General features: G+C 39.5%; 1 protein-coding gene and 1 non-coding gene across 2 annotated transcripts in view; one reads left to right on the forward strand and one right to left on the reverse strand.

Annotated features, from left to right (window-relative positions):
• The window catches only part of AKAP6 (A-kinase anchoring protein 6), a 493795-nt gene that overhangs the window by 58732 nt on the left and 412771 nt on the right, over window positions 1-22292 (forward strand). The gene's annotated exons all lie outside the window — the stretch shown is intronic.
• Window positions 20601-20705, reverse strand: LOC122707068. Its single transcript, XR_006344599.1, has one exon. It is a non-coding gene; the product is annotated as a U6 spliceosomal RNA (small nuclear RNA).

Here is a 22292-nt window from a genome sequence, read left to right on the forward strand (position 1 = left end):
ACCAGGGAAATTCTGAGGTTGTCATCTCATGTTTTGTTACTGTTGCTTAGTAATACAGGGCGGAAGGAAGCAAGGGACAGCTGAAAATGGCTACCTATGAGAAGCCAAGTGCATGCTCAGTCTCTCATTTGTGGCTGACTCTTTGCGACTCTATGGACTGTAGTCCGCCAGGCTGTCCATGGAGATTCTCCAGGCAAGAATACTGCAGTGGGTGGCTATGCCCTCCTCCAGGGGATCTTCCCAACCCAGGGATCAAACGCACATTGCCTGCGTCTTCTGCATTGGCAGGTGGATTCTTTACCACTGAGCCACCTGGGAAGCCCAGTGTAAGCCATAGGAACATAGAATTTTGATAATGGAGGAGACCTCAACCCTACTTTTCGAGTTTTAGAGTGGTGAAACGATTTAAGATCAGAATACCCGGCAGAGCTAGGACTAGAACTTCAAGTTTTTAGACCTCAGGTTCCTGTTCCTTATTATGTTACAATGTCTCTGATGAACTGGTTTAATAGGAACTGGTTTGGCCTGTTTTGTGGTAGTGCAGCCTCACCCTTTAATGAGCTCCCTGTAAGGGGGAGAACAAAGTCCACATTCTTCTTATTGTTTTGGTTTTAGGGGGCATGACTGTCACTGGCAGAGTGCCATGTGTGCCTAAACTCTGAAAACATTTTGTGCTTGTGTGTGCAGGGGATGGAGAGGGATTAGAATGAGGTGGATTATGATGGGTGAAGGGGATGGGTGATGCTAACAATGAAAGCCACAAATGGAAAAATTGATTCCATTTAATGGTAATGGATGCTTAATGGAATTAGTGGGGGTTTTATGCATATTTCCTGCTTTGATCTGTTTGGCATTAGGCAAATCTACAAGGAGTAAATTTGAAATGAGACAGAGCTCCAGACTGCTTTCTTGGTACTTCACCTTTATAGAAGGAAAGGAATTCTTTCCCTTTATCTTTTGATGACATTTGAGTGGAATGGTTTGAATGGAAATTTTATTTTACTAAGATGATGATGATGATGGTTTTTTTACTTGCTGTTGGTGGCCTCTGCTTTATAAGTGTCACATTTACTACAGTGTGGCATGTGCCACACCCAACGGAAATAATCTTGTTTAAGCACCAGTATGTAGAGGACTGCTTCCCTACCCACTGGGTACAGGATCTATAATTGTTCTCTGGGACCAACTCTTCACAGATATTTATCCTCTGTTCTCAGATTCTTTACTGTGAACTTTGCTGATGCAGCTAAAGTGTGAAGGACCCTAGATTGCTAACTGTTAATTTAAAGTGAATGGCAGATACCATGCAATATCACTCTCATATTGATCTCCAGTGCCTCCTGATTAGGAAGTTGGTGAAACTCCTCAATTGAAATATCTCTGCCCTTGTCTTACTCACATCTTTTCTCTGATGATGTCTTGCTCTTGGGTCTACAGCTTTTCCTTCTCTGCATTTCTTACATATTTCTATAGAAATATGTGAAAATGCAGCATGTTAAGAAGTTTAATTTCCTTGAAAGCATCTTGTTTGGAATCAGCTCCTCCCTGACCTTCGGGCAGTTGAGAGAGCAGCTGTGTGGTCCACCTAGACTCCGGTTGGGAGGAAAGCAACTTTGCCATGGATGCTGACCCAAAGCCTCCACCGCTACACAGGACTCACCTCCTCTCTTGGCTGCAACCGGCAAGTGTGCGCATCCTGCTGGTGGGAGTCACCTGATGGGGGTGGAGATGACTCTTAACCATTTTCTGGATGAGCTAAGTCAGCATAAATGAGTATTCACACATGAAAGATTTCATCATGAATCTTATGCCCAAATATAGCTCAGCAAATTTACTAGCTTTCTAACTGTCAGCTGTGTTGCTCTGCTCATGCCACCTGTGAGTGCGCAAGAGGAAGAGAGAAGGGAGGAGAGGAGAAAAGAAGAAGCACAGGGAGTGGGCAGGGTGAGGAAAGAGGGTGGGCCGGAGAAAAGATTGAGAAAGAGATTATTTACCTGAAGGTTTCACCTTCTGCTGGATTACATTAATATATGATTTGGGAATTGGCTCCTATTTCACCAATGTCCCTGAAAAGGAAGATGATACATTTCAACTGCATTTTCAAAGACAGAAATATATTTGCTAGACTTTCAGATACACAGGAAGAGTTCGGCTGTATTCCAGGATGTCATTAAAGAGCAGAATATATCTCAAAAATTCTAGCATCAGAGCTGGAAAAGATCTCAATTTAGCTTTTCATTTCCCAGAATCAGAAACTGAAGTGTAATGATGCTAAGTGACTTTGCCAGACCTCACCAGCTGATCAGAGGCAGAGCAGGCCCCAGACACAATTCTCCAGATTTGTACTCTGAGGGCTTTCTGCTGCACCCTGGACATCATGCATGCATCAAATGCCAGAAAGCTAAACATACTGGAGAAACTAGAGGGGAAAAAAAGGATTGGTTGGAATTGAGTTGGAAGTGAAGATGGGAGAGGCTGACCTATTCTCCAGTAGAAACAAGACTGAGGTCAAGATTTTGAGGGAGGGGCTCCCTTAGGCAGCCTGCAATGGAGCAGAGTAGAGTCTTAGTCTTAGCAGAGCAATCTGATGAGAAGAACGTCTTCTGCAGAGAATAGACCTTTGTGGTGACTTTGGGAGTGGCAAGTGTACATGGCTGATAATCCATCATATCCTGACTTATCTGGCTAATTGGAGAGAAAGAAACAAAAGATTGGGACAGACATGTCACAAAAGAAAATACAGAGATAGCAAATAAGCATATGAAAAGATGCCCAACTTCATGTGTAATCAAGAAACTGCAAATTAAAACAGTGGTAAGATACCACTACTTACCTGTTAGAATGGCCAAAATCCAGAATGCTGACATCACTAAATACTGATGAAGATACAGAGAAACTGGAACTCTCAGTTATTGCTGGTGGGAATGCAAAATGGTTTCCAACAGCCACGTTGGAAAACAGTTTGACAGTTTGTTAGAAAACTAAACTTATTCTTACCATATTATCTAGCAATTGGCTTCGTGATATTTACTCAAAAGAATTGACAACTTACAGCCACACAAAATCTAGCATGTGGATGTATATAGAAGCTTTGTTAATAAGTGCCAAAACTTGGAAGCAACCAAGATGTCTTTTAGTAGATAAATGGATAAATAAACTGTGATATGTATAGACAGTGGGTTATTCAGTACTAAACAGAAATGAGCTATCAAATCATGTAATAATATGAAGAACCTTAAATACATATTACTAAGTCAAATAAGCCAATCCTAAAAGGCTACATACTATATGATTCTAACTATATACCATTCTAGAAAAGGCAAAATTAAAGGATCACTGGTTGCCAAGGGTTAGCGGGGATGGAGGTATGCATAGGTGGAGCACAGAGGACTTTTAGGACAGTGAAACTATACTGTATGATAGTGTAATGGTGGATACATGCCATTATCCACCATTATACTACAACAACATGCCAATATACATTTGTCAAGCCTGTATAGAATGTGTATGACCAAGAGTAAAGCCTAATGTAAACTTTGAACTTAATGGTGATAAAGATGTGACAATGTAGCTTCATTGGTTTTAACATTTTAACAAATGTACCACATTTTAAAATGTTAAAATGTTAACATTTTAACAAATGTACCACTCTGGTGCAAGATTTTGATAGTTGCGGAGATTGTATATGTGTAGGAAATCTCTACCTTTAACTCAGTTTTGCTGTGAACCTAAGGCTGCTCTAAAATAAAGTCTATTAAAAATTCAATGTAACACTGCATAAAATTTATAAGTATTATAAAGCTAAGTATAAAAGTCTTTGCCTTATTTCTCTAGAAAGCAGAGCCTAAGACAAGAGCTTCAATGCTTCATGTGAAGGTGTAAACACAGGTGATGAGGTGTAAAACACAGTCTTATTAATGCATAAAATCTATTTTAATTTATTCCTAATAGAGTAAAAGGGAAATGAAGACGGGAAGATACCAAGCTGCATGAGGCAAAGCAGGCACTTAACTAAGTCCTGGCTGGCACTTAACAGAGAGAAACAGGTCACTCAAGACTCCTCCAGAAGAGATGCAAGAAAAACCTGACCTTTCAGGTATTCCGCTGAATCTGAAAGTGAAGGAGCAACCCAGTGCCACTAACCAAGAGAAAGAAAAAAGGAGGTGGTAAAGGAATTACAGAGACATGCAGGTTTTGAGTGTTTTTGCCAATGTATTAGGCAAAAAGGAATGAGGAAAGTGTAGGAAGAAATGGCATCAAAAAGTCAGAAAGGGCAGTAGGCACCTGTTTCAAGGTTCTGGACCCGTGATGCAACAGGATATTAATGCTGGAGTTATACCTAGATTTAAATCGATCATGTAGCAGTTGTGTCACCCAGGGGAAAAATTAGATCACCCTTCTAAGCATGTTTTCTTCACTTCTGAAGATGAAGTGAAATATCACTTCATATGGTAATTTTAAGAGATAAATATAGTAACTTAATGAAATTGCTTGGCACTTAGTATACATTGGGGTTTCCCTAGGGCTCCAAATTTGGCTCAAACAGTAAAGAATCTGCCTGCAGTGCAGAGACCTGGGTTTGATCTCTGGGCTGGAAAGATCCCCTGGAGAAGGGAATGGCTACCCACTCCAGTATTCTTGCCTGGAAAATCCTATGGACAGAGGAGCCTGGCGGTCTACCCTCTATGGGGTTGCAAAGAGTTGGATATGACTGAGCAACTTACACTTTCATTTAGTATACATTACTTTCCTCTATTCCAGTTCCGTTATTTCATTTCACAAAAGTCTATCATGCCAGTTTTCCCTCAGCATTTGCTTCTAGGGAGATAGGGACATTTGAGAAGGAAGAACTCAATGTTGTTCCCTTACTTTGAGAAATGGCCCAATAAATTTGAATTCCCCATAGCTTCTTTTATTCTCAGCCTGGCTAATGCCAAGGGAAAGTCTCCTGATTCTGTCATTTCATTGGGAAAAAAGACCAACAAACCTTCTCTTGAAAAGTGAGTCAGTCATTCAGATTACTTTCTTTAGGTCCAGTGTTAACAATCTCATGACAAAATGCTTTTTTTCCCCTTTTTTGTAGGTTTTTTTTTTTTTTTTTTGGAAGGGGGCTTATATTTAAAAGGTAAATTAGCTTGTTTGTTAGCTTTCCTCTGATAGTAAAGCCATGAGTAACATAGCTAAATATGGTTGAGAGCTAGAACATTTAGTGGTTCACTGCCTTTGGAAAGTGCAACTGCAGTTTTATCATTTATGAAGATAATTTTCTTTAGTAGTCCAGCATGAGGTTTAGCATTGTCAAAGACAGCTAACTTTACTAGGTAGCCATTTCTAACTGCTGTAGTGTCTTATTAATGCATAAAATCTATTTTAATTTATTCCTAATTAATAATTGAAATATAGTTTTTTGTTTTTAGTGGTTAGTGACTTGCTTTCCTTCTGCTTTTTCTCTTATTTGTTGCTAAGTAGTTTGACACTCATTTGGTTCTCAATTCTTTTCATTTTGGAGATGGAAGACTTTTCTACACAGGAAAACGGCATCATGGAGAGTCCTAGAGCCTGCATTCTAAATAGAGGCACTATTACACCCCTGCCCTAGGAGGCAAAAATTGGTTTTTGCCCAGTAAAAAAAAAAAAATAGAATCCTACTCTTTTGATATTTAAAGTACAGATATACATATAGTATATGTAGAGTATATCTGTGGTAATAAAATTTTATGAATGGTGATTACAAAAATATGTCTAAAAGAGCACTTGAGGGGTGTTGATAGCGAAAAACAAGTTGAGAAACACTGATTTAGAGCCAGGAAAGGTGATTTTTAAGAAAGAAAACTGTGATATGAACTGAGAGATTTAGAATAACTGCCTCTGTTAACACTGCGTTATCCTTGTTAATAATCACCAGACCATGGAACAAGCTGACTATGTGAAAGTTTGGTTATTATTTACATCATCCCTTTTGCTTTCTAACCTGTTAGTGTTTATTTAGTTTTTGTTTTCATCCTAGCCTGTTACTTATTGTAGTTACTATTCATTGTTTTCCAGTGATGATTAAATTATAGAAAAAGATCCCAGTTGGGGTCTGCTGAGTTGTTGGGTAGAGTTGGGAGCTTACAATCATCTATTGTGTTACATTCCAACACAAATGAGTGCTTTCTCCTTTTAAATTCTCAAGCCTGTAATCAGTTCAGTTCAGTTGCTCAGTCGTGTCCGACTCTTTGCGACCCCATGAATCGCAGCACGCCAGGCCTCCCTGTCCATCACCAACTCCCAGAGTTTATTCAAACTCATGCCCATCGAGTCGGTGATGCCATCCAGCCATCTCATCCTCTGTTGTCCCCTTCTCCTCCTGCCCCCAATCCCTCCCAGCATCAGGGTCTTTTCCAATGAGTCAACTCTTCGCATGAGGTGGCCAAAGTATTGGAGTTTCAGCTTCAGCATCAGTCCTTCCAATGAACACTCAGGACTGATCTTCTTTAGGATGAACTGGTTGGATCTCCTTGCAGTCCAAGGGACTCTCAAGAGTCTTCTCCAACACCGCAGTTCAAAAGCATCAATTTTTTTGCAAGCCTGTAATACTTCATTAATAAAAAAAATTAGAGCCCTTGGTAATGTCTGGTATGTCTGGTATGTCTGGTATGTCTCTCATCATTCTTTTGAATAGGACTCTCTTATTCTGAATTTCCAGGGCAGTTTTTACAATTACTTCACTGTCATATGACCTGGCATTATAGCCTTTTCCTTAGTTATATTTACTGTACTTCTTAGCTTCCTAGCTGCAGTGTCTTAGGTCCATAATAACTGGCATTTGGAAGGTACTCAACAGATATTCAATAATATTTCATTAATTTACAAGATAGTTTAAATATAACACAAAAGGGGAATACTGGAAATGATGAAATAATTTAACATTTATATGGAATATTTTTCTAGGTGAGATGCTTTACCCTGGATGAGTGAGGAGCTGTTTTTGTGCAGTGAAAGGAGGAATCCTGCCAGGTTTAGGTATGCTTATCTGTGCAACTGGTGTTTTAAGAAAAATTTTCTTCTAGGAAATATTAGTTAAAATATTCCAGAATTTGAACAAGTTGTCATATACTTTCCCTCTATCCTTCTGAAGAAAATGTCACCCCCAAAACAGAAGACTTAGACTATAATCTCTGTGAACTGATATAGATGTAATTCCTTGATGTAATAAGTGAAAAAAGTAAAGATAAATAATTATTTATAGTATGTGCCTTTCATGTAATAAAGACAGGCAAGAAAGAAAATATTCATTTGTGAAAAAAGAAATACAAGATGGATAAACCAGAAACAAGTAACAGCTTGTTTCTTCACAGGAGTACAGCTTAGCAATTTTAAGTCATCAGTGGATGCTAAAACTAGTAGAAAAAGTATTTGCATAAATCAAAGTATCTCTCTATGATATACTTATTAATTTCAAAGAGAAAAATAGTAACTTTATAGTGGAGAAACCTGGCAGACACCCCTTAACCAAATGAACAAAATTAGTATCATCAGTAAATATTGACATATTGACATCGTGTGTCTCCTCTGCTCATACACTGAGAAAAGTACGAAATCAAATCTCTGGTATTCTGGACAGAATTGAAAACTTGTATTTAATAATGAGCAAACATCAAACAAACCAAAATTGAGGTTCATTCTGCAGAATAACAGGCCAATATTCTTCAAAATTGTCATGGTCATAAAAGACTTGAGAGCTGCTCCAGGGTGAAGGAGACTATGGAGACATGACAAGTAAACACACTGTATGATCTTGAACTGGACCTAGACTGGAAAAAGGACATCAGTGGAGCAAATGACAAAATTTGAATCAGGTTTATAAATTAGATAATAAAATTTTATCAATGTTTATTTTCTTATTTCGACATTTGTACTGTGGTTGTATAAGATGTTAACATTTGGGGAAAAGAAGGGAAGAAGGAATTAACTGGAATTATTTGTCCTATTTTGCAACTCTTTTGTAAAGCAAAGTGAAAAGTTAAAGTTAAATTTTTTAAATTCAAATTTTAAGAAATTAAAGAAAAATTGTGGCAAGGAGATATTTAAGGACAAATATGGGTTCTAGTCCTCTTCTTGGCTATTACTATTTCTTTGTATGACTAATAATGATAAAAAGTAAGAAAGTGTTCTTTAAAAATAGGTACATTGATAAACACTTGAGATTTGTCATGTATTTAAAATTCTAACTGTTGAATATATGAGTAACTAATAGCATGAGGTGTGGAAATTAACTGGAAAAGAAATTTTTTAAAGAGAAAACAAATCATGTAGAAAACAGCTACCTTCAACCATGTTCCTCAGGTTTCAATTACTGCATATTTAAAATCAATAACCACCAAGCACTCTCTTCTACAGAGTCATGTTAAATGATAATATTTAACATAGGTGCATGAAGTCTGCTTATTCAAGTATGAAACTCACAGTTGTCAGTATAACATTCATTAAAGTGATCTTCGAGCAATAGGTGAAATTGAAAGCCATTTGACACTGGTATTTCAGAAGTGTTTCTGATACTTTTCTTCCGAGATGATTTTCTGCTAGAAAGTTTACTTACTGAGCATTCACAATGTGTTGTATGCCACCCACAAGGGATACACTCTTTGCTTGATTGAGGCGAATGTTCTAAACTTCCAAAGGTTTAGGATTCCAAAGGAGTCTGGCAAATATGTTATAATATTAGGGAGATTAAGTTCCCAAACTGGGACCACTGGGGTGGTCTTGCAGTTCTACAGGGTGAGGTGAAGCATCAAACTCTGAGTCTCAAAAAGAATAAAATAACAAACTTTTTGGGACAGGAAATGTGGGGTCACTGGTGCATGAAAGCAAACAGACTAAACAGTAATCAAGATGACCTCCTCTTGAAGAAATTTTACTCATATCACACAACAGCTCTCTTTCCCTCTCTCTTCTCTACACCTGGATGCAAACACCTGCACACACACACATGCCCCTGAACCTGGCTACAGCATGTTTACTTGTTGCATGTGTCTGTTCTTGCTGGGGTGACCTTTGGTTCTAGTCAACTGAAACATGTAGTTTTCTTAAGTTTACTTCTGTTATTTGGTGGGAGAAGCAGTTCCTGTAAATATGGCTTTATTTTTATATAAAAGTCACTGTATTTGTCATTCTTAGCAACTAAAGGAAAAGGAGGAAGAAGACCCTTATCTCTGAAAAATTGTGGGGCAGAACAGTTTTGTCCTTGTGAAAAATCAGGCATCTGCTTGATAGCATCATTCGTCATAGAGTGGACTTGTACAAGTTAGGGCCACCTTAGTTTCATTTCATTTCAAGGCCCCAGTTAGGGCCTTGGTTACCACAAGTTAGGAGTTGACTTCAGGAATTACTTAATAACAGCATTAGCCTAAAGCTTCTGTCCTCACCTTTTCTAGCCAGGGCTCAGAACAGATCCTATTCATACCTACTGTATACAGTCATGGGAAACCCAGACACATACTCTGTCTCCATTAGGCTAAATATAACTCTGTTCCCTTTTTTCTCTACCTCTGAAAGCACATGAGAAATAAAAGCAACAGGTTTATAGTGATAACCTTGAACCTGCTTATATTTATTAAGTGGTGAATTATTTGCATATTATAGTATTTTATAATTAGTAGCAAGTTACTTTCAAAATATGTCAGTTGTGTCTGAGCCCCTGCACTGAAGTGGAGTATTCTGCCCTGGGCAAAACTGCTGCTTTGATATACAAATGAAATGCTATGTTATCTATGTTGACTTCTAAGGATTGGCCAGAAACTTAACTTTCCCCTCCTTATTTATCTTTCAAAGCCTTCCTGGAGTATCACCTCCATCCTTCACATCTCAGGTGGATTTCATTGCTTTGGTGTACGGCACATTTACAGTGTGGGCATGTGTCTGTTATTGCCCCCTGACCCTTGCACTGTGCTCACCTGTTCACATATCTGTCCTCCATTTCACTGTGGGTCCTAGAGATGAGGACCCACCCTCATTGTACCCTCTTTGCTTAACATTACCTGACTTAGAGTTGTTGCTGTAACTAATATCTAGTAAGCTATAGAAATAGCTCCAAGATGTATTATTTGTGAGTGAAATATGTCATTAATTATCTATAAGGAGTATTCATTTAACATTGGGGAAATGGCCAGAAGACCTCAGCTATTCCTTAGAAAATTGTATTGTCAGGGATGGGAAAAGTAGAATAATGGTATAAGAAATAAAAAGGAAATAGTTTTTATTTTTCACTCTACTCCTGAGTTTTCCTGTGAGACTTGATAACTTTCCCTCCAACCTAATTACTGTTCAATGCTAAGGGCTGGAGTTTGTGGTTTTGGCTCTCTAGACTCGTGATATTTAGCTTTAATTGCCATGTCGAGAACAGATGATTTCCGTTACTGAGAGGATGTTCTTGGAAATGAGTTGACACCTATCAGTCATTCCTCTTTTCTTCTCTTTAGCCGAAACCCTGACTTTCTTTTGACATCCACCCTCCACGTGGGAGTGGGGGCAACTGACTCCACCCACAGATGTGGTAATGGGCCTGACTGTTCATTCCCATCCTTTCTGCCAGTAATTGGTTCAGGAATGACTTCATGTTTTAATTTGGATCCATGATAAAAGAGAGGAAAGGTGTGCTGGAGACTTCTGGGAAAGTTTTCCCTCACTCTTTTGGGAGTTGCCAGGAGTGAGCCGTCTCTCTCCCACTGGAGGTTTTTGTGTGCAGCCGTGAGGTGGAACTGCTGTGACATCTCACTGACCACCTGGGAGCGGGGTGGGATTAATCGAATTCTGGGAAAACCCAAGTCAGGGCTGGTGGGTTAGGCCAGTGGGGGAACCTGCCCTATGCTAGTTTTCCAATTAGGTGAGCCAGTCAACGTTCTCATTGTTTAAGCTAGTTTGATAAGTGTCTGCTGTGACTTGCAGCCAAAAGGGTTATAACTTGTTAGCAAAACAAAAATTCTCTAGTTTTGAAAAGGTGGAAAGTGGAAACAAAGCAAGACAGTTTGACAGGTGGCAGAACTTTAAAGAATCAGTTCACTTAAACCAGTGCTTCTCAAACTTGAACGCACATTAGAATCACCTGAAGAACGTTAAATTGCTGAGAATCGGTCCCAGAGTTTCTGATTCCTTAGCTCTGGGCAAAGACTGAGACTTTTCATTTCTAACAAGTTCCCCAGTGGTGTTGATGCTCCTGGTCCAGGGACCACTTTTGAGAATGACTGCCTTCCAGTTCCAAGTATTCTGCCTTTCTTGCCAGGATATCCACGAGTTGGGGGCAGGGCCATGGTGCCAAGAAATGAACTCTGGCTGTTTCTGGAGGAGCCACCAAGTGCCTCAAAGCAAGTAAGGCCACATAATGGGCCAACTTACAATTGTGGTCATCTTTTTTTTTTTTTTTTCACTTGTTTATTTCCTTTCAGTTTATTGAGATGTAATTGACATACAGCACCATATAAGTTTAAGGTACAGCATAATGATTTGGCTTATATACATCATGAAATGATGATCACAATGACTTTAGTGAACATCCTTCATCTTGAATAGATACAAAATTAAAGAAATAGAAAAATATATTTTTCTTTGTGATGAGATGATTGTCTTCTTAAATGAACCGTCTTCTTCATGAGAAGAGGATTTGTGACTTAGATGATTTAACACACGGCTCTAAATAGGCTGTAGGTACTCGACAACCCTTGATTAACTTACTGGAAGGAAAGAGCTCTCTGCCAAGCATTTGTGGTTGGATGTTTTAAGATGAGAGTAGGTACAGTACAGAGAAGGCTAAAACTAACACAGGCCGATCATGTAAATAAGAGTTCACTTAGTTGCAATGAAACTATCAACTTGGGAAACAGTAGTACTGAGATCTCCTCTTTGAAGCCTCAGGCTTCTAACCGGAAAACTAATCATCCGTCACTGTTGTACCTTTCACACTAACCGCACAGTAAATCTCAGATGCCACTCTCCTAGCTTGGCAGTGTTGCTTGTGCCTTTAATCACTTATCCCCTATGTATACACATCTATTCCAGGTTTATAATAAAGGAGACCTTTGTGTTACAGATAGATAAGGAACTCTGACTTTGTAAGAGAAGAGAATCTTCCTGCTCTTTATGTGGCTTGCGTTCAGACAAATAACTGCTTCGTAAACAAGGAACATAATTGGTGTTTGTACAAGGGCCAGAAGTGCTTCTTTGCTTTCTTTCCCAGCAGCAAACACAGGTCCCAAATGCAGTGAGGTTCTGCCTGTCTCCAGTGATGGAAGGAAATCTGTGGTGGGCAGGCAAGAGGCCTTCTCCCTGGTAGGAAGAGAGCCGCAGCTTCCTCCAAGCCTTTATTTAAACCAGGAGTTCATTTTCCCTGAGGCAGGGTCAGGCAAGGGCTTCTTGGCTTTAACTTGCCTTTTGTGGTGTCTTTGGCATCAGGTTTTGCCAAGCGATTCACGCATTCTGGAAATGCAGGGAGGAATGTGAAGGAGTGGCCTTTCCCTCAGCCAGGAATGGATTAAGACAGAAGCATCCAAGTTGATGAGCATAGTTTGATGCAATCCTGTGCTTTTCAGCCATCCACTTGTTATGTGCAGGCCTCTCCCATGGTTTCAGGCTTCTGCTAGGTGTAGCAGCCGAAGGGGTGTGACAATCTCTGTGAATAAGTACACTTATGATGGTTACTGAACTGCAGCCTTCACAGAAGCGTTTCTCCAACACTGGAATTGAATTTGTATTTGGTACAAATTGATGATATTCTGCAACTTGCATTTTCCCCTTTTTATATTTCTGCAAGTTATTAGAAATAAATTTTAAGGGAAATGCTCCTTATCTAGAAAACCAGAACAAAAAGTTTTAAGTTTGATAAAGAAAACTCACTTTGCTAAAGAGAGGTTTGAGTTTAATATAGTATTTTCTGAAATGCTTGCCTTTGTTGTGAAATACCATGACTGTAAGTATTAAGCTGAAAGGTAAAGACGTTCTGCAGGGCAAGAGATTTCACAAAGCTTTTCATCAAACATGCCCTCCGTATTCTTAAAAACATCATCACCGGTCATTTAGCTGTTGTTCAACTTCTCAGCATGTTACAGTAGGCGACAGGAACAAACCTTTCTATGTCGTGGTAGGGGTAGGATTGAATACAGTATAAAGCAGGGCATTTTGGTGATCCCTTAGATTCTCAAATTACAAAATGCTTTGTGGAGCAATGATATTAACCTTATGCTTTTCTTGCCTCTCTGACAACTTCTGTTGCAACCCAGGATGATTTCTCAATGAGGTCATACATTTCTTGTTAAGAATGATGTGTGTGTGTGCTCAGTTGTATGATAGAGGTTGGAAATTTCCTTGTTGCATATCTTTTTCAAATCTGCTTGGTTATTTTTTTTTTTTTGATAGTATCGTGTTCCTTTCTCATATTTTTAATTCTTTCTTTTACTTCTAAAAATAATTTAAAACCTCCTGTTCTGATAATTCTATTATGTGAAATTCATATTTGTTGTTTCTTTGAACTTTCAGCTGTGGTGACATTTCCTTCAGGTTTTGTGATTTAGGATTATGAGCTCTTGTCTGTGAGAACCCTGTGTGGCCTGAGATGGGAATGTATCTTTACAAAGAGGCTTCCTGGTTTCTTTAGCCAGGACCTCAGTGTCAGTGACAATCTGAAAACCAATTTTTATGTTACTTTCTCTGATTTATTGCCCTTGCTAGTAGTGTAAATCCATATCTCAAACTCACTGTGAGGGCAAGCCTCTTGTTGCAAATTATCAGGGGAGATTTTTTTTTTTTTTTTGGTCCCCCTTAGAGTTCAGCCTGAGGGAGAGGAGTTTCCTTGTCCTCCATCTGTAGATCAATTTTTTTTTTTTTTTTAGTCTGCCTGTTCTCAGAGTGTAGCCCTTTTAGGGTACTGGCTCAATGTAAGAATCTTAGTTCTCTCACCCCATCTTGTGGCCACCCCATGTATCATTTACATGCAAGCCCCTTTCTTACTGAGAATGGCAGTGACCTCTGTCTAGAATAACAGGAACTTGAGTACCTGTTTTTGAGATTTCTCTTAGTTTTGGGCCTTTGGGGATTTCCTTTCCATTTCTGAGAGAAGAAAAATGTCTGTTGTATTTTTGGGCCATCTCTTTAGGCTTGGTTTACTCTGAACTCTAAGAGGCAGTTAAGAAGTATCCTCAGGGAAGCCTCATAACCTGGCAATTTCTTAGAATTCCAGGACCCAAGGAAGACTATAGATTTGAGGATATTTCTCTGGTCAATCTTCATTTAAATATGAATATCAGGGAGTTCAGAGCCTCCCTAGAATATAGAGACTAGGGCAATCTCCATCTTTCAGGTCTGGCATAATGAAATGAAAAGTAGGTTAGAGTCAGAAGGCCTAAGTTCAGATCTTGACTTTACTCTGTAAAATTGGATGTTTACTTAAATTGCTTGAACTTCCATTTCTTAAGCTGTAAAATGGAGACAGTAATACCTGACAGAGACACTATATAGTGTTAAAAGGTATAGTGAAAGTAAAATAAAAAGTTGGAGTGGAGCAAGCATTCAAAAATGGTAGTTGAATAAACTCTTTGGTCATCTTAATGGTTGGTCTGATCCGTCAACCATTGTCTTGGTCATTGTGGTTGGGAATCCAACACCCATTCTACTCTAGTCTAAACCAGTGGTTCACAAACTGAAGTGCATCTGAATCACCTGGAATTCTTGTTAAAACACAGATTGCTGTGCCTCTCAATTCAGGAGACTCTGATTCAGTGAGTCCGGAGCTAGTCCTAATAGTTTACCTTGTTCTCAGGTACTATTCGGAGAAGGCAATGGCACCCCACTCCAGTACTCTTGCCTGGAAAATCCCATGGACGGAGGAGCCTGGTAGGCTGCAGTCCATGAGGTCGCTAAGAGTCGGACACAACTGAGCAACTTCACTTTCACTTTTCACTTTCATGCGCTGGAGAAGGAAATGGCAATCCACTCCAGTGTTCTTGCCTAGAGAATCCCAGGGACGGGGGAGCCTGGTGGGCTGCCATCTCTGGGGTCACACAGAGTCGGACACGACTGAAGTGACTTAGCAGCAGCAGCAGGTACTGATGAATCAGGGACTGCACTTTGACAACCACTCACGTTCTTCCCACTGGTGGTTGGTTTTGGAAGGGGCACATGATCTGAATCTGCTGGAAGAGATGCAAGGGGAAGTCTGCTGCAAGCTTCCAGGAAACATCTCCTCAATCCTGAGAGAAAAACAGGAAAGCCTAGATCTGTTTTTCCTCTGGCCATGCTGTCAGGACATGATGCCTGGAACTGCTATAGGCATGTTGCCTTCATCCTGAGGATGAAACCAATCTAGGGTAGAGAGCAGAGCCAAGTGAATCCCAGGGCAGCAGAGCTAGAATCCTGATAGTTTCTTCTTTGCTAGGTACTACTCTGCCTTTGTTATTTATCATGTGAGGTATTGTATAAATGGGGGGGGGGGAGGAGGGGGGGAAACTTTACAAAGTTTTTAAGTACACTTTGAGTCAAGAGTTTCCTGGTTGTTTACCACCCAAAATATTCTAAGTGATGTAGCATGGTATTAGTTTGTTGGATCTTATTCTCACTACCCCCAGCTATAGAGTGTCAAAGTATGAGTTCATTTAAAATTATGCTTTCATTTCTGTTTTTGACCTACTTGCTTTCTATGATACTTTCTTCTCCACTGTACCTCTCCCTCCCACCCTCCAATTTTACCCAGTCCTCTGGGGATATACTCCAACACTGTCAAACTGTGAATCTCTTGAAAGGAGGCAACCGCTCCAAACTTGCATCTCCTTTCCACATTTGAGATGGTGGTATCCATTTCTGGTTGAATGTAGGATGACCATTTTACTGGATGTCTTCTTCCTTGTATTCTATTTCTATAAATTGCTTTTTTTTTTTTTGCAACCCTAGCTAATTAGTAACTTAATCTCTTTTCAGACTTTTAATTCCATTTTCTAGAATTTCCCAATCAAGTCAACATTGATTGTACCGGAATTTTAACTGTACCCTGTCCTTCTGTTGTGTGGAATTTTTGCTGGAAGGAATTGCAGCAAGAATCAAGGCTGTGTGATGTAAATACCTAAATCCTGCATCGTCACTAGAGCTGCAAAGAAAAGGAAAAGAGAGCTCTCTAGGGAGCTGAGCCAGCTCAGTATCTCCGCATGGAGTCTGAGAAAAGGAACGGTGATTTTGCCCCCTTCTTTTTAATCCCAGTTTGGACAGCTTCTTTATTCAGAACATCAAAGACTGTTGACAGTTGAGTGAAAAGAATAGGGACTCATGGGATTGCTAATGAGATAGAAAGCCACCTCAGAATCAAAATAAATTTCTATCTGTTGGGCTCCTCTGGCCAGGCAGGGAGAGATGAGTTAAGAGCGGTAAGCCAGTTTCTACTGACAGGTATCCTTGTCCTGGTGAACAGTGTTATGCGCCATCTATTAATAGTTGGCTTCTGAGAGGACAGGCCAAGGGCTGCCAGCTGTGTGCTGTCCTCCCAGCAGAGAGCTGGGCCGAGGTGAGCATGTTGGCAGGAAGCACAGTATCTGGTTGGAAAATAAGATTCTTAACAATTGCAGCTAACACACAGTATTTCTCATAAAAGTAATTTTCTTAGCCTATAAATCCAGGCAAGTGTTAAAAGGAAGAATTCTATTATTTTCTGATATGAAATGCCATTTCTCACTTTCTCTGCAATCCTAATCAGCTCTCTAGACCACATCATGTTCCAAGTCTTCTTTTAAAGCCTTGCCTGACAACTCAAGCTAGAATTATTATTTCTTTCTTTAGAGTCCCTAGAGAAGTAATGACCCTACTCTTATCTTGTCTTATTTTGCAAACTTGACCATACAGCTCTTTGAAGGCAGGAAATATATTATATGTCTTTTCTTAGACTCTCCACACAAGATTCAGCACAGTGCTTTGATTGTAGAAGTCATCCAGTGAAAATATTGGTTTATCAGTTAACTCTTGTTTTTTTAATTTAATGAAGTATATACAGTATTGTAGACTTAGGATTCATTTAAAAAGAGAGTTTTCTCACATAAGGCCTATGGATGGACATCTGGGCTTCTGCAAACTCCTGAAATTGAATGCAAAGTACATACCTTCTGGGGAAAGGGACCATAGCTGTCAGCAGATTCACAAAGAGGTTCCTGATTTTCTCCTAAATGATGAGAATTTTCTCCTAAATTTTCTCCTAAATTTATTCGTTTCCTTTTCTGCTGACAAAACTAGGTCCTAATGCCATGTCTCTGACTATACCAGTAAGAGTTCTCTTGGGATGCCTCAGTTCCCATTTTTAGTTGTTGTTCCTAAAAGAGAAGCAGAAATTAAATGGAATTCATATGTTGTGATAAGACGATATAGTTTTCAATTGCACACCAATAAAAGGATGGTTTTTCTAAGTTCCCGTAGAGATGGTATGTCTTGGTGATTTGATATATGGGTGCTAAGCCAGATGACCCACTCTTGAATCCCAGCTGTCACTTACTAGCTGTGTGACTTTGGAAAAATTACTTAAATTCTCTGAATCTCAGTTTCTTCATCTGAAAATTGGGAACAGCAATAGTGATCTAATTCCTAGGATTGTTCTGAAGATTAAATAAGTGAATGCATGTAGAACATTAAAAACTGTGCCTTACAAACATAGTAAGTATGATGCATTAGCTTTTTTTTTTTTTAATTATTGCTATTGTTGTTGTTCAACTCTACTTCTCATTGTCATCAATGCAGATTAGTTAAGGTAATTGTTTCTTCAGTGGCCATTTCCACCATCAGATTCTCTCCTGAGTAATTCCATTAGAGTCACATTAGATTGATGAATTGCTTTGCAGAAATCATATAGTTTTGCTCTTTATTAGGTATAATTCTGTTTCCTTGCTTGAGTTTGCTTGGCACTCTGATGTCAAATCCTCACACTGTGAGAGTATTTAAGTCATTTAAACATTATAAGGGCAGAGAACAGAGATGAGTGTGCCTTTTCTCCCACATGTTTTTTTTGAAAATTATTAACAGAAGTGTTCAATCTAAGAAATACTTTTAGTAGAAAATTTTAGCTATGTTTTTGGTTGCTGTTAACTTGGAAATGGATGAAATGAAATGCAGAGGATGTTGACATTAAATTCAGTACTGTCTGTAATTAATTCTTCCCATTAACCTTAAGATTCAGTTCAGTTCAGTTCCTCAGTCATGTCTGACTCTTTGCGACCCCATGGACTGCAGCATGCCAGGCTTCCCTGCCTATCACCAACTCCCGGAGCTTATTCAAACTCATGTCCATCGAGTCAGTGAGGCCATCCAACCATCTCATCCTCTGTCATCCCCTTCTCCTCCTCCCGTCAGTCTTTCCCAGCATCAGGGTCTTTTCTAGTGAGTCAGTTCTTCACATCAGGTGACCAAAATATTGGAGTTTCAGCTTCAGCATCAGTTCTTCCAATGAATATTCAGGACCGATTTCCTTTAGGATAGACTGGTTGGATCTTCTTGCAGTCCAAGGGCCTCTCAAGAGTCTTCTCCAGCATCGCAGTTCAAAAGCATCACTTCTTTGGCACTCAGATTTCTTTGTAGTCCAACTCTCACATCCATACATGACTACTGGAAAACCCATAACTTTGACTAGATGGACCTTTGTTGGCAAAGTAATGTCTCTGCTTTTTAATATGCTGTCTAGGTTGATCATAGCTTTTCTTCCAAGGAGCAAGTGTCTTCTAATTTCATGACCATCTGCATGGTCATGTCTTCAGTCACCATCTGCAATGATTTTGGAGCCCCCCCAAATAAAGTCTGTCACTCTTTCCACTGTTTCCCCTTCTATTTGCCATGAAGTGATGGGACCAGATGCGATAATCTTAGTTTTCTGAATGTTGAGTTTTAAGCCAACTTTTTCACTCTCCTCTTTCACTTTCATCAAGAGGCTCTTTAGTTCTTCTTCACTTTCTGCCATAAGGGTGATGTCATCTGCATATCTGAGGTTATTGATATTTCTCCTGGCAATCTTGATTCCAGCTGGTGCTTCATCCAGCCCAGCATTTCACATGATGTACTCTGCATATAAGTTAAATAAGCAGGGTGACACTATACAGCCTTGACGTACTTCTTTCCCAATTTGTAACCAGTCTGTTGTTCCATGTCCAGTTCTAACTGTTGCTTCTTGACTTGCATACAGATTTCTCAGGAGACAGGTCTGGTATTCCCATCTCTTTAAGAATTTTCCAGTTTGTTGTGATCCACACAGTCAAAGGCTTTGGCATAGTCAGTAAAGCAGAAGTAGATGTTTTACTGGATTTATGTTGCTTTTTTGATGATCCAGTGGATGTTGGCAATTTGACCTCTGGTTCCTCTGCCTTTTCTAAATCCAGCTTGAACATCTGGAAGTTCATAGCTCACATACTGTTGAAGCCTGACTTAGAGAATTTTGAGCATTAGTTTGCTAGCGTGTGAGATGAGTGCAACTGTGTTGTAGTTTGAACATTCTTTGGCATTGCCTTTTTTGGGAAGATTAAGATTAGCCCTTTTAAAAGGGATTGATTAATCTCAGAATGTGTAAGTTTAATTTTTAGACATGGCATGACTGTTGAACTCTTAGATCCTAATTTGGGGAGATGCAGAAAAGTGATAGTGATTTTTTGGAGGGAGATGTTGTGCTAAATGAGGCAATTTGTCCAGTGTTATTTTTACAAGGTGACTGGCAAACTTTGGAGAAGGGAATTGATGTATAGAGGCTCTGCTGCAGCAAATCATCAGCTAAGTGCACATCCACTTTCCCCTGAATACTGAAAGTGTAATTAAACAACTGATATCAACTACTCCATTCCCAGGATCCTAAGACCCTATGGAATTAGAATATACATATTTAAGGAGGAGAAAAATTTCTGTTTGAGATCTAGGATAATGAAGAGTTGTGTTGGAAATTGGATTTATAAGAAGTAAGAATATATATTAGTTAGAGTCTTAGTGGAAAATAGTTGACTCCTACAAAGTGGGTAATTTTCAGAGAGTTTAAATAAATCTAAATGTATAAAGGTATAGACAGGATATCCAGAAATGACAGGGGGTAGTGTGGTATCCTCAGGCTACTAAGGAATGAGGACAGTGCCTGTCCATCCTTGGGCCTGAATGAGCAGGTAATAATCACAACTGAGAGAAGGAGACAGAGAGAGGGAGAGAATGGGTTGGATGGGGGAAGAATGACTTTGGTCAAAGTCAAAGGATGGTGGGAATGTAAACTGGTATAGCCATTATGGAAAGCAGTATGGAGATTCCTTAAAAAAAAAACACAAAAAAACCTAAAGAAATAACTACCATATAAGTCAGCAACTCCACTTCTGATATATATCTGAAGGACTTGACATCACTGTAGTCATATCCCTATGCCACTGCATCATTATTCACAGTAACCAAGATACGGAAACAGCCTAAATGGCCATCTATGGGTAGATGGATAAAGAAATGTGGTATATTGGAATATTATACAATGGACTAGTATTCAGCCATGTAAAAGAAGGAAATTCTATCATTTGTGACAAACTGGATGGTTCTAGAGGATATTATACTAAGTGGAATAAACCAGACACTGAAAGACAAACATCATTTTTTTAAAAAAAAATATGGACTGCTTCACAAATTTGCATGTCATCTTATGCAGGGACCATGCTAATCTTCTTTGTATGGTTCCAATTTTAGTATATGTGCTGCAAAGAGAGCACAACAAACATCATTTAATCTTACTTATATATGGTATCTGAAATAAACAACTCAGAAAAAGAGGGTAGAACTGTGGTTGTCAGGGGCAGGGGGTAGGGGAAATGGGGAGATACTGATCAAATAGTACTAAATTTCACTTATGCAAGATGAATAAGTTTTCAAGATCTGATGTTCAGCATGGTGACTCTAGTTAATAATAATGTATCATGTATTTGAGAGTTGCCAAGAGAATAGATCTTAGGTGTTCTCACCATACACACACACAAAGTAAATACGTGAGGTGATGCATAGGTAAATTGACTTGGTTGGGGGAATCATTTCACAATGTATACATATTTCCAAAGATCATGTTGTGCACCTTAAGTTTTTTTTTTAAATTATTTATATATGTGTTTTGGCTGTGATGGGTCTTTTTTGCTGCACATGAGCTCTCTTTAGTTGCAGTGAGCGGGGGCTGCTCTTCATGTGGTGCGTGGGCTTCTCATTGCGATGACTCTCTTGTTGCCGAGCACAGGCTCTAGGTGCATGGGCTTCAGTAGTTGCAGCACATGGGCTCAGTAGCTGTGGCTGTCAGGCTCTAGAGCACAGTGATTGTGGCACAGTAGTCCCAGCTGCTCCTCGGCCTGTGGGATCCTCCCGGACCAGAGATCAAACCAGTGTCCCCCGGACCGCAGTGTGGATTCTCAACCACTGGGCCACCTGTGCAACTTAAATTTATACACTGTTTATCTGTCAATCATATTTCAGTAAAGCTGGGGAGAAATGTCAAACGATGTTGTTAGAGTAGGGCAAGTCTGCAAGGAAAGGAAGAGATAAATGCCCCGATCTCCTTCTTCTTCTTTCCTGATCCCCACCAGTGGTCCAGTAAGAACCCAGTCAGAAGCCAGAGGGCAGAGGAGACTGTTATATGCTCCAAAGAGGTAATGGTATACCAGGCATTTTTGATACTCAGAACAGATAATTTTTATTTTTATTTTTTATTTTTTTTCCATTTATTTTTATTAGTTGGAGGCTAATTACTTTACAATATTGTAGTGGTTTTTGCCATACATCGACATGAATCAGCCATGGATTTACATGTATTCCCCATCCCGATCCCCCCTCCCACCTCCCTCTCCACCTGATCCCTCTGGGTCTTCCCAGTGCACCAGGCCAGAGCATTTGTCTCATGCATCCAACCTGGGCTGGTGATCTGTTTCACCCTTGATAATATACATGTTTCGATGCTGTTCTCTCAAAACATCCCACCCTCGCCTTCTCCCACAGAGTCCAAAAGTCTGTTCTGTACATCTGTGTCTCTTTTTCTGTTTTGCATATAGGGTTATCATTACCATCTTTCTAAATTCCATATATATGCATTAGTATACTGTATTGGTCTTTATCTTTCTGGCTTACTTCACTCTGTATAACGGGCTCCAGTTTCATCCACCTCATTAGAACTGATTCAAATGAATTCTTTTTAATGGCTGAGTAATATTCCATGGTGTATATGTACCACAGCTTCCTTATCCATTCGTCTGCTGATGGGCATCTAGGTTGCTTCCATGTCCTGGCTATTATAAACAGTGCTGCGATGAACATTGGGGTGC

This window comes from Cervus elaphus, chromosome 13, assembly GCF_910594005.1.
Source record: "Cervus elaphus chromosome 13, mCerEla1.1, whole genome shotgun sequence".
NCBI classification, from domain to species: Eukaryota; Metazoa; Chordata; class Mammalia; order Artiodactyla; family Cervidae; genus Cervus; species Cervus elaphus.